The sequence below is a fragment of the Anolis carolinensis genome, chromosome 1 (genome assembly GCF_035594765.1).
Source record: "Anolis carolinensis isolate JA03-04 chromosome 1, rAnoCar3.1.pri, whole genome shotgun sequence".
In the NCBI taxonomy this organism is placed as follows: Eukaryota; Metazoa; Chordata; class Lepidosauria; order Squamata; family Dactyloidae; genus Anolis; species Anolis carolinensis.
The window spans coordinates 54,668,017-54,683,160 of record NC_085841.1 but is presented as its reverse complement, the minus strand read 5'-3'; positions in this window follow the sequence as shown (position 1 = coordinate 54,683,160).

Genomic DNA, 15,144 nt, shown 5'->3' with positions numbered 1-15,144 from the left:
GGACATGGCCAATCTTTTTCTTGCTGTATGGAAAGAGGGGTTGAGCATGTTCTTTCTGGAGCTAAAAGGGAACTTTGAGCTGCTGAGAATGCTTCAAATGTCATTTTGAGATAAATGTGTCCCTCACATCTAATTACAATGATCAATGTTGATAGTTTCCTCTTTTCAGTGTTCAGTGGACCGTTTTTGCTTCCTGGGAGTTTTTTAGTTGGATTTGGCAGGATCTTTATTTATTTAAAAGTCTTCTTTTAACTTGCCGGTCAGGGCACATCGCCCTCACAAGGCAGCTTACAAGATAAATACTTAATTACAGACCTCCCCCCTCCTTGTCTTCTCAGACGGTGTCTGGTAGAAATTGTGAATGTTCTGTTTATCATATTATGATAGTGCCTGGGAAGTTTGTAGGAAGTGCTGATGTCAGCAGGAGCAATCTTTCGCCTAGTTATCTTGGATGGACCAGATGCAGCAGTTAAAAGTTGAGAGATCTAGACCCCATGTTGTGATCTCTCTGGTGGTCTAACCTGATGCTTCTGCTATTCTTCATCATAACAGTGCTCAGGAGTCCCTTAGTAGGAGACTGATTTTTTTTTGGTGTTGTTGTAGGAGTCAGTGACAGATAGAGGAAGAAAGAGTTGGATTATAATTATTGTTGTACTGTATATTGTTTGTGGTATAAACAGTACATCGGGTGGATACTGATTGCTCTGGAATGGTTATACCAGCTGGTGGTAAGAGAGCCAACTGAAGGACTGGGTAGTAGGGAGAGGGCTACCCAGAACCATCTAGTTGGTTACAATGCGGTCCCCTGGTGGGAGTAGGGTGCTGCCGGACTGGCCAGCTAATCAGCCTGGTCGATTGGAAATACACCATTGACAATGCGTTAAGTGTTGTTGTATTAATGTCTTGTAAGTTGTCTTTTTATTTTTGTTTGTCTCCCTAGCTCTTTATTGTTTGTTTTTAATTTAATGTATTTAGAAACTGGGGCAGCAATACAAGTCATACAGGACAGAGGAAGATATGGCAATGGTAGGGTCACGTGCCCTTATAGAGGAAGGAGAGAAAGGTGTTTAATACCCATCTCACCTTCTAGTCATGCTTCCAGCCTGAGGAATTTGGGGAGTGAGCCAGACTTCCCACAAAAGCTCACCTTGCTCAAATAATGCCAAGTGAGTGAAAAATAAGACTCATATCATCTATGATCGCCTCAAAGATGTGGGAGCTGACCTGCCATACTTCACTGAAACTTGGCTGGGAGATGATAATGCTCCAACTTGGGCCCCAGGCCCTCCCAGCCAGGTACTGTGTCAGTGAGCAGGTAATGGAAAGTAGGTGGGGTTGGGGTAGCTGTGACCTATAAAGACCACCTTCACCTAGTCAGAGTACCTATTAGGGAGTTGAATCATATTGAGTCTGTGTACCTGAGTCTGAAAACCAGGGATAGACTGGGGATTCTGTTAGTGTACTGCCTAGCTTATAGAACTGCTCTTGGAGAGGTTGTTGGAATCACCCAGACTTTTGTTTCTGGGTGACTTCAACACTGTAGGATATCTATGATGTGGAAGGGCTCAGGACGTTTGACTAGAGGCAACTAATCTACTTGAAGAAGTTTAACCTTCCCTTTTAAAGCATAACATTGGCAGAGTAAAACACAACAGATGGCCGAGGTAAAAGATAGCATGCATTTAAAAAGACACAGGCAGGGCCAAGAAAGCTTATCTTAACTGATTGATCACAGCCCCTCCTTTTAAAACATGCAAAGGAAAACACATTCAGTGCGCCAGAAAACAAAAGACACATCAACTGATTGATGTAATTAAAACAGTTTACTCACAAAAAAACTTGTATAAAAGGGTACAGCTTAACTTCAGTGAAGATCATCAAAAAGGTATAATCCAAAATAGATAGTAAAAGAATAGATTTCTCTTGCACGTAGGCCTAACAAAGGATCAGGCCATATGGACATGCAATCTACATGCTGGAACGGGATGACAGTCACTCTTCTAAGAGTAAAATCCGAACAACAGAGGAAGCAGAAGAAGAAGGAGACAAAGGGAGCATCTGTGATGACCCATGGGCCTTGTAGTCCTGCTCAGGACATTGTAATTCCTGATGAAGATGAAAACTTGGGTTTTTTACCTTCCCAGTCTGAACTGGATTCCTCTCAGCCAGATCTTTCCCAGGCAGATCTGGGAACCTTGCACCTGCAAGAAAGTTGTCTCCCAGAAGTATGTCAAACAAGCCCAGAGCCTACTTCTCCCGTATTCTTGCGCCGGGAGTTTTGTAAACAACAGAGAAGTTTGGATTCAGCTTCGCGCAGGAGTGCGAGGATTGCAGCTAAGAATGTGGCCAATTAAGACTGCTTCTCGTGAGAATCTTTGGGGAGTCTCACATCTGGTCTCAGAGTTAGCTTTCGGTTCTGATTCCCAGAGAACTGCTTCGGCGGGAAAGCTAGACTCTATTTAGGTGTTTTACCCGCGTAGTAACTTCGCGGAGTCAATTCGTCAGCCTTCGGAGCGAGTTGTGTCTGGACAGCGCGCTCCGATTCAAGCCTCGCTCCTGCTCAAGCCTTGCCTTGCTATCCAGCCTTCGCCTTGCTTCCCAGCCTTGTTTATCTACGGACTTTGCCTTGTTTCCCAGGATCAATCCTTGCCTTGTTCCACGGATTTATCAAGTTATTCCACGGACCTTGTTCTTGTTCTTAGTTACCTTGTTCCACGTTCAAGCCTTGTTTCAAGTATCAAGTTATTTCCTAGCTTCGCTCAAGTTTCATGGACTAAAGGACCTTGTCATCTCCCCTCACTTTGCCTGGCAAAGTGAGTGTTTCGGTTATTGGATTACAACTTTGGACCTTAATATTTCTTATTGGACATTGCTTTTTTGGACTAATTCTGACCTTTCCTGAAAGGTCTAATTCTGAACTATTTTCTACACTTGTTTTTATTAACTTTATATATTCCTTCAATAAAGATATTAGATAGATTCTGGCCTCTGTGTATGGTTATTGGTGCTCTGCAGCCTGGGTCGTGACAGTTTGACTCCGCCACCCTAAGCACCAATTAACCTCGGCCAGAATGTCTACCGGAGTCGTACCTGGGCCGAGCGGCCAGCCGATTACCTACACCATCGACAAGGAAGAGGTGGACCGAATCCGTGATAAGCTCAATGCACAGGATGGAGAAATAAGGGGTTTGAAGGAACGCGGAGTTCGTCTTCCGGCCATGGCGTTGCCAACCAAGTTTACTGGAGAAGCTTCTAAGGTTCATGTCTTCCGTCGCCAATGTCAAGCTTATCTGGAGGCCCGTGCTGCCGAGTTTCCCCAAGAAGACATCAAAGTGGCATGGGTTTACAGTCTTCTAGACGGGCCAGCGGCCAGCTGGGCGACGGCACTGTTCGACCAAGCCTCTCCACACCTAAGATCAGCGCAACACTTCTTGGACCACCTCAAGGAGACTTGGGGAATCGAGGACAATTTGGAGGCAGCCGGTCACAAACTCCGTCGCCTTTTCCAAGGAGACAGACCTATGTCTCAGTATATAGCCGAGTTCCGAGTGCTGGCCCACAACACCGGCTGGAACGATGTAGCCCTCAGGGGACAATTCCGGGAGGGTCTCAACATTGAAATGCTGGAAGAAATCTCCAAGGTGGATCCTCCCCAGACCCTCGAGGCACTCATTGATCAATGTTTACGGGCTGAAGTCATGATTGCCAACAGGAAACAGTGGGTTCGAGGCCAGGGCAGTAGAGCCGGGGCAAAACCCCCCGCTCCCGCCAGCGTTCAGCCACGTCCGGTGTGGAGACCCCCACCGCCAACCCCATACCCCAGAGGAGGCGAGGAGGTGCCGATGCAGTTGGGCAATGTGCGTCCCAGACTAGATGCCGCCGAGAAGGCCCGTCGTCAACGCTTAAACCTCTGCTGGTACTGCGGGAACGGGGGCCACTTCGCCAGAGAGTGCCCAGCCAAAGGGAAGCCTGCCGCCCGTCTTGCGGCGGCGTCCTCCACGGAGACGAAGGCGTCTGAGCCGACTGGCACACAGCCGGCGGGGGAAGCCAACGACCGGGTGTAGAGAGGCTCGCCAACCCGGTCAAAAAATCCATCCAAGAGCCGCCAACCGGGGTCCTGTTCCTTCTCGTGGTCACATTATGGTCAGCAAAAAGGGGACCCGTCATGATCCACGCCATGATAGACTCTGGAGCTACCAACAATTTCATCGATAGAGAGTATGCCGACTCTCTGGGATTACAATATCATGATTTCAAGAATGCCCGTGTGGTGCAAGCCATAGACGGCCGTCCCCTCAAGACGGGCCCCGTAAGTCAGTGGTCGGAACCCACCAGGATGTGGATAAGGGAACATATGGAAGAGATTTCCTTCTTTGTTACCGAGGTCCCCCATTTCCCTGTGATTTTGGGAATTCCATGGCTGACTCTCCACGACCCTAACATCTCCTGGTCCAACAGAGAACTGCAGTTTGCTTCACCGTATTGCCAAAACCATTGCCTCGTAGCCAAGGTATGCCATGCCACAGACACCGAGCCCATCATCACCTTGCCAAAGAAGTACTCCGAGTATTGGGATGTATTCAATGAGAAAGAAGCCGAAAAATTACCCCCACATAGACCTTATGACTGTGCCATTGACTTGGTGGAGGGGGCCCCGATCCCGCGAGGGCATCTCTACTCCCTGACTGAACCAGAGCAAGAAGCTCTCAGGGAATTCCTAGAGACAAACCTTCGCAAGGGATTCATCAGACCCTCTCAATCCCCAGCCGCCTCCCCAGTGATGTTTGTGAAGAAGAAGTCAGGGGAACTACGCTTGGTGGTGGACTACAGAGCATTGAACAATATCACCAAGCGGAACAGCTATCCCCTGCCCTTAATCTCGGATCTACTGGATCGGCTTCGAGGAGCCAAGGTTTACACCAAGCTGGATCTTCGGGGGGCTTACAACTTAGTTCGCATCAGGGAAGGGGACGAGTGGAAGACCGCCTTCCAGACCAAATTCGGATTATTTGAGTCCCGAGTTATGAATTTCGGTTTATGCGGAGCCCCCGCAACGTTCCAGCATTTTGTCAATGACATTTTTCAGGACTATCTAGACAGGTTCTTGATAATCTACCTGGACGATTTTTTGGTGTTTTCCAGATCACAATCAGAACATGAGAACCACGTCAAAATGGTGTTACAACGATTGCGGGATCATGGACTTTATGCCAAGCTGGAAAAATGCGCTTTTGATCTACAAGAGGTAGATTTCCTTGGTTACCGCATCTCGCCTCTAGGGCTTTCCATGGATCCAGCCAAAGTTTCAGCAGTATTGGAATGGCGGGCGCCAACTAACAAGAAAGAGGTGCAGCGTTTCTTGGGGTTCGCGAACTACTACCGCAAGTTCATTCCAGATTTTGCCCGCTGGTCCGACCCCATCACTAGCTGCATCCGTGGAAAGCAGCCTTTCCGCTGGACTGATCAAGCAGAGAAAGGGTTCCAGCAACTAAAGAAACTATTCACCTCCCAGCCAATTCTACAGCACCCAAATCCTGGAACCCCTTTTGTGGTGCAAGCGGACGCCTCTGATGTGGCAATTGGGGCTGTACTCTTACAACCGGTGGGAGATCACCTCCACCCCTGTGCCTTTTATTCTCGTCAACTAACCACACCAGAGAGGAATTACACCATTTGGGAAAAAGAACTACTGGCCATAAAGGCAGCCTTTGAAACTTGGAGACATTGGCTAGAAGGGGCCAAATTTCCCATTGAAGTCCACACTGATCATCGTAATCTAGAACATCTAAGAACTGCCCGCAAACTAAATCAGAGGCAGCAACGTTGGGCTTTATTCTTTGAACGTTTCAACTTCCAGATCCATTATGTGACCCCAGCCCAAACCAAGCAAGCAGACGCCCTGTCACGTAAACCGGAATACGCTGCAGGACGCAAGGAGACCTTTGAATCCCAACTGCTACAACCTGAGAACTTTGCCACGCTCACGGTGGGGAACACCAAATCCATTCCCATTGGTTCAACTTCCCCTACTCCAGGACCCATCTGTGCTCAAGAAATCAGGGCTAGTCAGCAAGCAGATGCCTGGGCGCAGGACCAACTTCGCCAAGGTCTGCATTTCCCCTTTTCGCTTAAAGATGGGCTGCTCTGCTATAGAAATCATGTTTATATCCCACCCGGACCGGGCAGGGAAAAAGCGCTTCGTCTGTGTCATGACTGCAAACCAGCAGGACACTTCGGACTATTTAAAACTATGCATTTGATCCTAAGGGATTTTTGGTGGCCCAAGATCCGCAAGGATGTGGAAAAATATGTCAACACCTGCCCAGTATGCCAGCGCTCCAAGATACGAAGGGAGAAGCCCTCAGGGCTTTTACACCCCCTTCCTACCCCATCTCGCCCATGGGAAATAATTTCCGCGGATTTCATCACTGACCTACCACCTTCCTGTGGATTCACCACGATCTTAGTGGTGGTGGACCTATTCACCAAGTTAGCCCATTTCATTCCCTGCGAAGGCCTCCCCACGGCCAAGGAAACTGCGGATCTATTTCTTCAACATGTTTTCAGACTACATGGATTGCCCAAGAGTTTAGTCACAGACCGTGGATCTCAATTCACCTCTCGTTTTTGGAAGGCACTACAAAAACTATTGGGCATAGACTCTCGCTTATCTTCAGCTCATCATCCCCAAACAGATGGGCAAACGGAGCGCACCAATGCCACTTTGGAGCAGTATCTTCGCTGTTATGTAAACTATCAACAGGACAATTGGGCTTCTCTGTTACCACTGTCTGAGTTTGCCTACAACAATGGAGTTCAAGCTTCTACAAAAGAAACGCCGTTCTTTGCAAACTACGGCTTCCATCCACGTTTCTTCCCCCCTGTCATTGAAACTTCAGAGGTTCCCGCAGCAGAGGATTGGCTGCAGGAACTCACAGCGGTGCAACAACTTTTGCTCCAGCAACTGGATCAAGCCAAGGAGGACTATAAACGCCACGCTGACAAACATCGCCAGCCGGGCCCCGAAATCAAGGTAGGAGATCGGGTTTTCCTGTCCACTCGCTTTCTGCCCTCCCACCGCCCTTGCCGGAAGTTAGATGCCCGTTTCATTGGTCCCTATCCAGTGGTGGCGCAATTAAACCCCGTGACTTTCAAACTCCAACTTCCGCGTTCAATGCGCATTCACCCAGTGTTTCACCGTTCCCTGCTCCTTCCGGCGGATGGTGTGCGACCTGATACAGACCAACCGGCCCCCCCTCCTGTTTTGATGAATGGGGAGGAGGAGTTCGAGGTTGAGGACATTTTGGATTCTCGCTTTCACCGCCGCCGCCTACAATATCTCATTGACTGGGTGGGTTTTGGCCCTGAGGAACGCTCTTGGGAAGACGCCTCCACAGTCCATGCTCCTGATCTAACCCGTCGCTTTCATCAGACCTATCCCACCAAACCACGACCTCGCGCCTCGGGGAGAGGGCCCCAGTTTGGGAGGGGCCTTGAGGAGGGGGATAGTGTGATGACCCATGGGCCTTGTAGTCCTGCTCAGGACATTGTAATTCCTGATGAAGATGAAAACTTGGGTTTTTTACCTTCCCAGTCTGAACTGGATTCCTCTCAGCCAGATCTTTCCCAGGCAGATCTGGGAACCTTGCACCTGCAAGAAAGTTGTCTCCCAGAAGTATGTCAAACAAGCCCAGAGCCTACTTCTCCCGTATTCTTGCGCCGGGAGTTTTGTAAACAACAGAGAAGTTTGGATTCAGCTTCGCGCAGGAGTGCGAGGATTGCAGCTAAGAATGTGGCCAATTAAGACTGCTTCTCGTGAGAATCTTTGGGGAGTCTCACATCTGGTCTCAGAGTTAGCTTTCGGTTCTGATTCCCAGAGAACTGCTTCGGCGGGAAAGCTAGACTCTATTTAGGTGTTTTACCCGCGTAGTAACTTCGCGGAGTCAATTCGTCAGCCTTCGGAGCGAGTTGTGTCTGGACAGCGCGCTCCGATTCAAGCCTCGCTCCTGCTCAAGCCTTGCCTTGCTATCCAGCCTTCGCCTTGCTTCCCAGCCTTGTTTATCTACGGACTTTGCCTTGTTTCCCAGGATCAATCCTTGCCTTGTTCCACGGATTTATCAAGTTATTCCACGGACCTTGTTCTTGTTCTTAGTTACCTTGTTCCACGTTCAAGCCTTGTTTCAAGTATCAAGTTATTTCCTAGCTTCGCTCAAGTTTCATGGACTAAAGGACCTTGTCATCTCCCCTCACTTTGCCTGGCAAAGTGAGTGTTTCGGTTATTGGATTACAACTTTGGACCTTAATATTTCTTATTGGACATTGCTTTTTTGGACTAATTCTGACCTTTCCTGAAAGGTCTAATTCTGAACTATTTTCTACACTTGTTTTTATTAACTTTATATATTCCTTCAATAAAGATATTAGATAGATTCTGGCCTCTGTGTATGGTTATTGGTGCTCTGCAGCCTGGGTCGTGACAGCATCTCTCTTTTATAACCTTCTGACTTCAAAATACTATGTGATTTCCAGCATGTCCACTTTTCTAGAAGATCACCAAATCCCATGCAATGTTAATTGGGGTACCATAAAACTGACAGGAACACGGTCAGAAACAGTAACACAGAGACAGAGAACCATTTCAATGTGCATGCAAGATTGTTAGTTTCCCAACAAACATATCACTGGAGGCCAGTTTGTCAGGTGCAGCTCTGGGGTTCATGGTCTCCATGACAAACATGGGACTATCCCAATTGGTTTCTGGACCAAGGCATTCAGCAGGTCAAACTGTTAAAGCTATCTTCAGCTTGGAACTGTGGGCGGAGAGAAATTAATCCTTCCGCGTTGTCATGAACAGATCATTTTCTGGTCAGGGCTAGTATCACAGCTACAACCTACCCCTGCAGGGGTGGAGGACCTATTAAAATAGTTCACCCTCAAAGGCTAATGGATCCTCTGAGATTCCAGAAAGCCTTAGAGGGTTCCTGTTGAATCCTGTTGGTCAATAAGTGGAATCAAAATCTATTGACATGACTATTGACATGATTGCTCCCAAATGTCCTCTCTGACCCATTACAAATCAGGCTCACTGGTATACAGAGACACTCAGAGAAATGAAATGGGAACAATGGCTAAAGTGCAAATGGTGAAAAACTTGATTTTTATGCAACAAGACATGATATAGAGGATACCTATAAGGTGGCAATATAGTGAAGAAAGCTTTCTTCTCTGCAGACATTACATCTACGAATTCACGTCCAGCTGAGCTGTTCACAGTGGTGAGAGACTTAACCCAGGTGCTCTCTCCTCTGAACCCATTATTAGAACTTTCAGTAGCTCACTGTGATACCTTAACAACCATTCCGCAGATAAAATCTTTCACATAAGAGCCCACTTAGATCTGTCATGGGAGCAGAAGCCAACAACGAAGTGTCCAGTAACTCTGTGAGTGAGTTTACACAGGGTCAGTTTCAATTGGTGATTACTGTTGATGTGGACAAGCTGCTGGGGCAACTAAGGAGGAAAACCTACTTTTTTGATCCCTATCCCTCTTGGCTGGTCATCCAGGAAGAATATAATAATAATAATTACAATATTTATTTATATTCTGCTCTATCTCCCCGCGGGGACTCAGGGTGGATTACAGAACACACATACAGCAAACATTCAATGCCATTATAAATTAACAGGGATAGACAATACAGAGAGAGGTGAAGGCATTTCCCATCTTATTTCCAGCATCTTAGAGGCTGTGCTTGACTTCGACCATAGGGGGGGGGGGGGTGCTGTTACTCCATCTTCCATACCAAGAAGGTTTGTCATCCTTAGAGGTCCTCCTGACGTCCCTAAGGACACCTTTATTACCTCCCTGCTAAATGCGGTACCTATTTATCTACTTGCATTTCTACTTTCGATCTGCTAGGTGGGCAGGGAGCTGGAGCTAACAATGAATGCTCACCCCAACCCGGGCTTGAACTACCAACTTTTCAATCAGCAGGATTTTTCTTCAGCAAAGATGCAATTTGATCTCAAGTACAACAAATTATTAATGCATCTCTCAGGGAGGGGAATTTACCACCCTGTTTAAAAGAAGCAGTAGTTAGAACACTGCTGTACAAACCCTTCCTGGATCCCCTGGACCTTGATAATTACAAACCAGTGTCTAACCTCCCTTTTTTGAGCAAGGTGGTTGAGAAGACAGTTGCCCTCAAACCCCAGACAGTCTTGGATGACACACACTTCCTTGACCCATTTCAAATTGGCATTTCAAATTTCACCTTGACGTGGTGAGGGGGCTTTGCGTGTTCCAATGAACCTGCGGGCACAACCACAGGAGTCACACACTCCCAGGAGTGGCCACAGGGGAGGATCCAGACCAAGAACAACCCTCAACGGCGGAGCAGGCGGAGGATAACATGGTACATGTTACAACGGCTGTGAAGGCGGAAGAAGGCTGCAACAGACTGAGAAGCTACTCTCGTTGTGTTAATCACACCACTGCTGGGACCTCAATCTGTGAAGACTGTGTGTTGACCGGCCATGCACTGACCTCCACACATTAAAAAAAATCATGCACAGGCGTCTTCCAAGAAATTTAGGACCATCATCCTCGATCTATGAGGGATCGCCTAACAACAACATGATCACCTTAGTGGATTATCTCCGTGTAAACACTGACAGAGGGAGTGTGTCCCTGTTGGTGTTTCTAGACCTCTCAGTTGCCTTTGATAGCATCAACCATGGTGTCCTTCTGGAAAGCCTGGAGGGGCTGGGAATTGGAAGTACTGTGCTGCAGTGGTTCCAGTTGTATCTGTCAGACAGGTTCCAGATGGTGGTGCTTGAGGACAACTGCTCCCCAAAAAATGAGCGGTTATGTGGTATCCCACAAGATGCCATTCTATCCCCAATGCTCTTTAATATTGACATTAAACTGCTGGGTGAGATCATCCATAGGCATGTGGCGGGGTGTTATCAATATATTTCTCCATGCCTTCAAAAACAGCTTCCGCTAAGGATAGAAATCTTCTCTGAATGAATGCCTGGGGGAGGAAATGGGCTAGATGAGGAAAAGCAAACTGTATCCAGACAAAACAGACGTGCTTGCCCTCCCTAATCTGGCAATGGAGGTGTGACAACCAGTACTGGATGGGGTTACACTCCCCCTGAAATGCTGTGTTCACAGCTTGGAAGTGCTCCTAGATCCGTCTCTCCAAATGTCAGCCCAGGTAGGAGTGCTTACTACAACTTCAGCTGATCCACCAGCTGTGCCACTTTCTCAATTTGGAGGACCTTAAGATGGTAATGCATGCACTGGTAACCTCAAGGTTGGATTTCTTCAATGCGCTTTACATTGGGCTACCTTTGTACCAAGTTCGTAAACTCCAGCTGGTTCAAAATATGGCAGTCAGATTAGTTATGGGAATATCCAGGAATGAACATATCACACCTATCCTAAAGTCACTCCACTAACTGCCAAAGTTCAAAGTATTGGTTTTGACCTTTAAAGCCCTACATGGTTTGGGTCCAGGTTATCTACAGGATCACCTTCTTCAGTACAATCCGATCACTGAGGTCCACTGGGGGGCATCTGCTCCAGCCTGCCATAACCGTCGCCCTGAGGATCTTTTCAGCAGCTGCTCCAAGACTATGGAACGACTTGCTGGAAGAGCTTCGACAGCTAGATCAGATGTTGCAATTTAAGACACAAGTGAAACCTATATCTTCCGACAAACCTACCTAGACAGTTTTAATGACAAATTTTAAACTTGTATCTTAGGTTTAATCTCTGTTTTGTGTATTTTAATATGTTTTAATATGTGTATTTTAACTAATGCTGTTAGGTGAATGTGTGTGTGTTTTAGCAATGTTGTAACCTGCCTCGAGTCATGAGGAGAGGTGGGCAAGGAATAAAAATTATTATTATTACTGTTAATATTCTCAGCCAAATTATAGTGGTTATGCTTAGCTGCACTCTCTCTGCAGAAGACTGATGACATGCAAGGCGGTACTTTCATGTGGGATTTTATACGCTGTGTGGAAGGGGCCTTGAAGGCCTCTCATGGATTGGGTCTCCATAAGTGGATGTTCATTCAACATCAGTTGAGAGCAACAAACCTGACTTTCTGTTTACACATATGTTCTTTGGGGGCTTCAGGTTTTATCAATAAAAAATCTGAAGCTATTATATTTTGATGGCATGTTCGTTTATTTTAAGTCCCAAGTGGAAGTATAGACTTTGCGAGGTCTGTAGGTTTTACTACTATTTTAAAAATCTGAAAATATTATAACCATGGATGCAGTAGTGGCCCAAGACAAGTAGCTGCCTCAAACATAATTCTTGTAAATTGGAATGGCCATCATCTGATCTCAAGTTTATTGTGAGATCAATATTGCAAAAAATGCCATGAGATTAATGTCCATTCTAAGAGGGGAGAGGCTAGTGATTTAATCACTTAAAAATGATTTATACCAAGGGGGAAACATACACTCTTGAGAAGAAGTTATTATTTCTGGGGAATAAGTTATAATAACCCCTCTCTTTTGCCAGTTGAATCTGTAGCTACAATTTATTTGTTATGCATGCACATATCAAGTTCAACAAATCCAACAGCTCCACCTACTGTATGCATTTTGGGAAGGACATGAAAAAGGAATATACTATGTAGTATAGGCAGTCCGCAAGCTACAAACAAGATAGGTTCTGTAGATTGGTTCTTAAGTTGAATTTTTTAATTTATTTTTTGCAAATCACAGCAGGTATCTCTCTTAAGTGTAACTCCAGCCAAATATGTGCATTAGCTGTGGATAGCATAGGGAAGGGTTAGACCCTTGTGGAATGTTTTGATCTGTTCCCGCTCAGAAGATTTCACCTCACTTTTTGTCCTTGTAATAACGGGATTTTGAAAAAATTGGCTCGTTGTAGAAACAAGAATTAACAATAAAGCTTCATTGGAGGCACCCTTTCCCCATGATAACTCTTTCAGGAATGAATTTCCCTTCTGAGGGGTAATTTCTCTCACTTCCTGTTGTCTCATCCCCATTTGTAACTAGTCATTTGTAAGTTGGATGTTTATCACAGCATACAAAACTGTATGCCATCATAGGTTAGTGCACTGATTGTAGTTAGGGTAAACATATTCTCCTTGTTATAAAATGTCCAAATTTCACAGTAATTCAAAAAGTAGAGTTACACTTGCCTATGTCACAAGCAGCTTGCCAGCCAAAGTCGCATATTGTACATGCAGGCCACCAAATTGGAACAAGAGTAAAGCCAAAAATAAGTTTAATTGGGCTGTGATAAAAGTCTTGTTTCCCTTTCCTAAAATAATTTGTATGTAAAAGGATTAAAGTCAAATTTATGGTAAGACTTGCATGGCTATTTGAAGAATGATGCTTTAGGAGATCCAGCCTTTATGGGCATCTGGAATTCTTCTTAGATAACAAAATATATGGTCAAAGCCCTTGGTTCCAAGATGTTGATAATATAATCCATAAACATAGTTCCAGTTCTTCATACCTGATTTGGGTCATATTTGAAAATGACAATCATCCTTAAAAATATTTTATTCCAACAACCAACATGATGTAGACCCAGTGACAAGACAAACACAAATACCAGCAGATAGTGTGAAAGACAAGCAGGTAGATGAAGATCTGCTTATTTTGGGAGGAGGGAGGCATCAGACAATATTTTGAAAGAAACCTTCCCAACTCTCAGTTAAGGGATATCGCCTCTAATAAGGATCATCTGTCAGTCCTAGAAGAACCAAGCTTCCCAATTCACAAATAAGGGTTTTCTCCTCCATCCTCTGCAGTAACCAAAGCCTGCTTCAGGTTGTGTTGTAACAACTTCGCAGAATGGCCTTTCTGTGCCCGATGGAGTGCACTGGGGATCAAAGAAGCATCCGACTATGCCGCATGCACAGTGGATATCATCCACTGAATCCCAGCAGATCTCAATGGAAAATGTCATCGATTTATGGCTGGGCAGCCAGATATTTCTTTAGTTCCCATTCGTTCCTGTGCATCGCCAATAGAAGTCAGAGAGGCTATTGCAACAAAAACAGTGACTCCTGCAGGCTTGAATAGTGGATGTTCACTTGAAGAACCTTTATGCTAGACCTTGGCCATTATGTTAAAAGCTAGGATTGCTGGGCGAGATATACTTATTTGGAAGAATGGATTTCAACAAGTGTTTTTTACATGAAAGTAACACTTGCAGAAATTCCTTCTTTTCTATTATAGGGACAGGAGCCATGTCTTTATTTCACCTGGCACCCCTAGTAATAACCAAAGGGACAGGCCCTGGTGTTGGATCCTAACTCAGAAAAGCTGAAAACTTTGCAGGGGAACTTTTCAGAAAAATGAAGGGGGGATCAAGCAGAAAATGGGCAGTAAGGTTTATATCCTTGACCTAGTGAAACTGAATGAATTTGATCAAATGCTTATGTCCAACATTTAATCCCAGTATACAGAATGGCAGTGACAGTAGTTTGCTAAGAAAAACGTCAAAATCATGGATGAAACAACTTACTGTTTTAATTTGGAATGTCAATTATGGCTTAAGGAACTGGAGACAGATGCAGAGGCAGAAACTCAGAATGGGTGGGTATAGCTGAAAAAATAAGACCCCCTCCCTTCCCCACAAAAGTCTGATGTTGGGCTTGGATGCAGGGAAGAAAAATGTTCTTTTGTGAAGAAAGAAATGAACTTTGGAGTGTGATTTGAAATAAATACCTAAAATACTTTAGCATGCCCAACTTAAACTTACTTTGAAGGGAAAATAATTGCTCAAAAACATGTTTTTGACATTAAAACCTTTGAACATAGAATAATACTACATGACCGTTCTGCATTGCTGGCATGAAAACTGATGCTTAGTATTCCACTACTGATCTGCCTTAAGAAAGACAGAAGCAACCTGGACACCAAGGATCAAAGAACAGATGGTTTCACTTAGGAAAAGCACGTTCCCTTTTCTCAATTTGAGCGACAGTGTGACTGAGCAAGATATTTTTCAATGCAGTAGCTTCTCTGAAATGAGCAACTGACAGAAAGCTATTAAATTGGATGCTAACATGTATTGTTTAAAGCTGGACAAATAGTGCTGAAAATGTAGGTCAGCCCATGCCTGTAGAGCTATAAAAG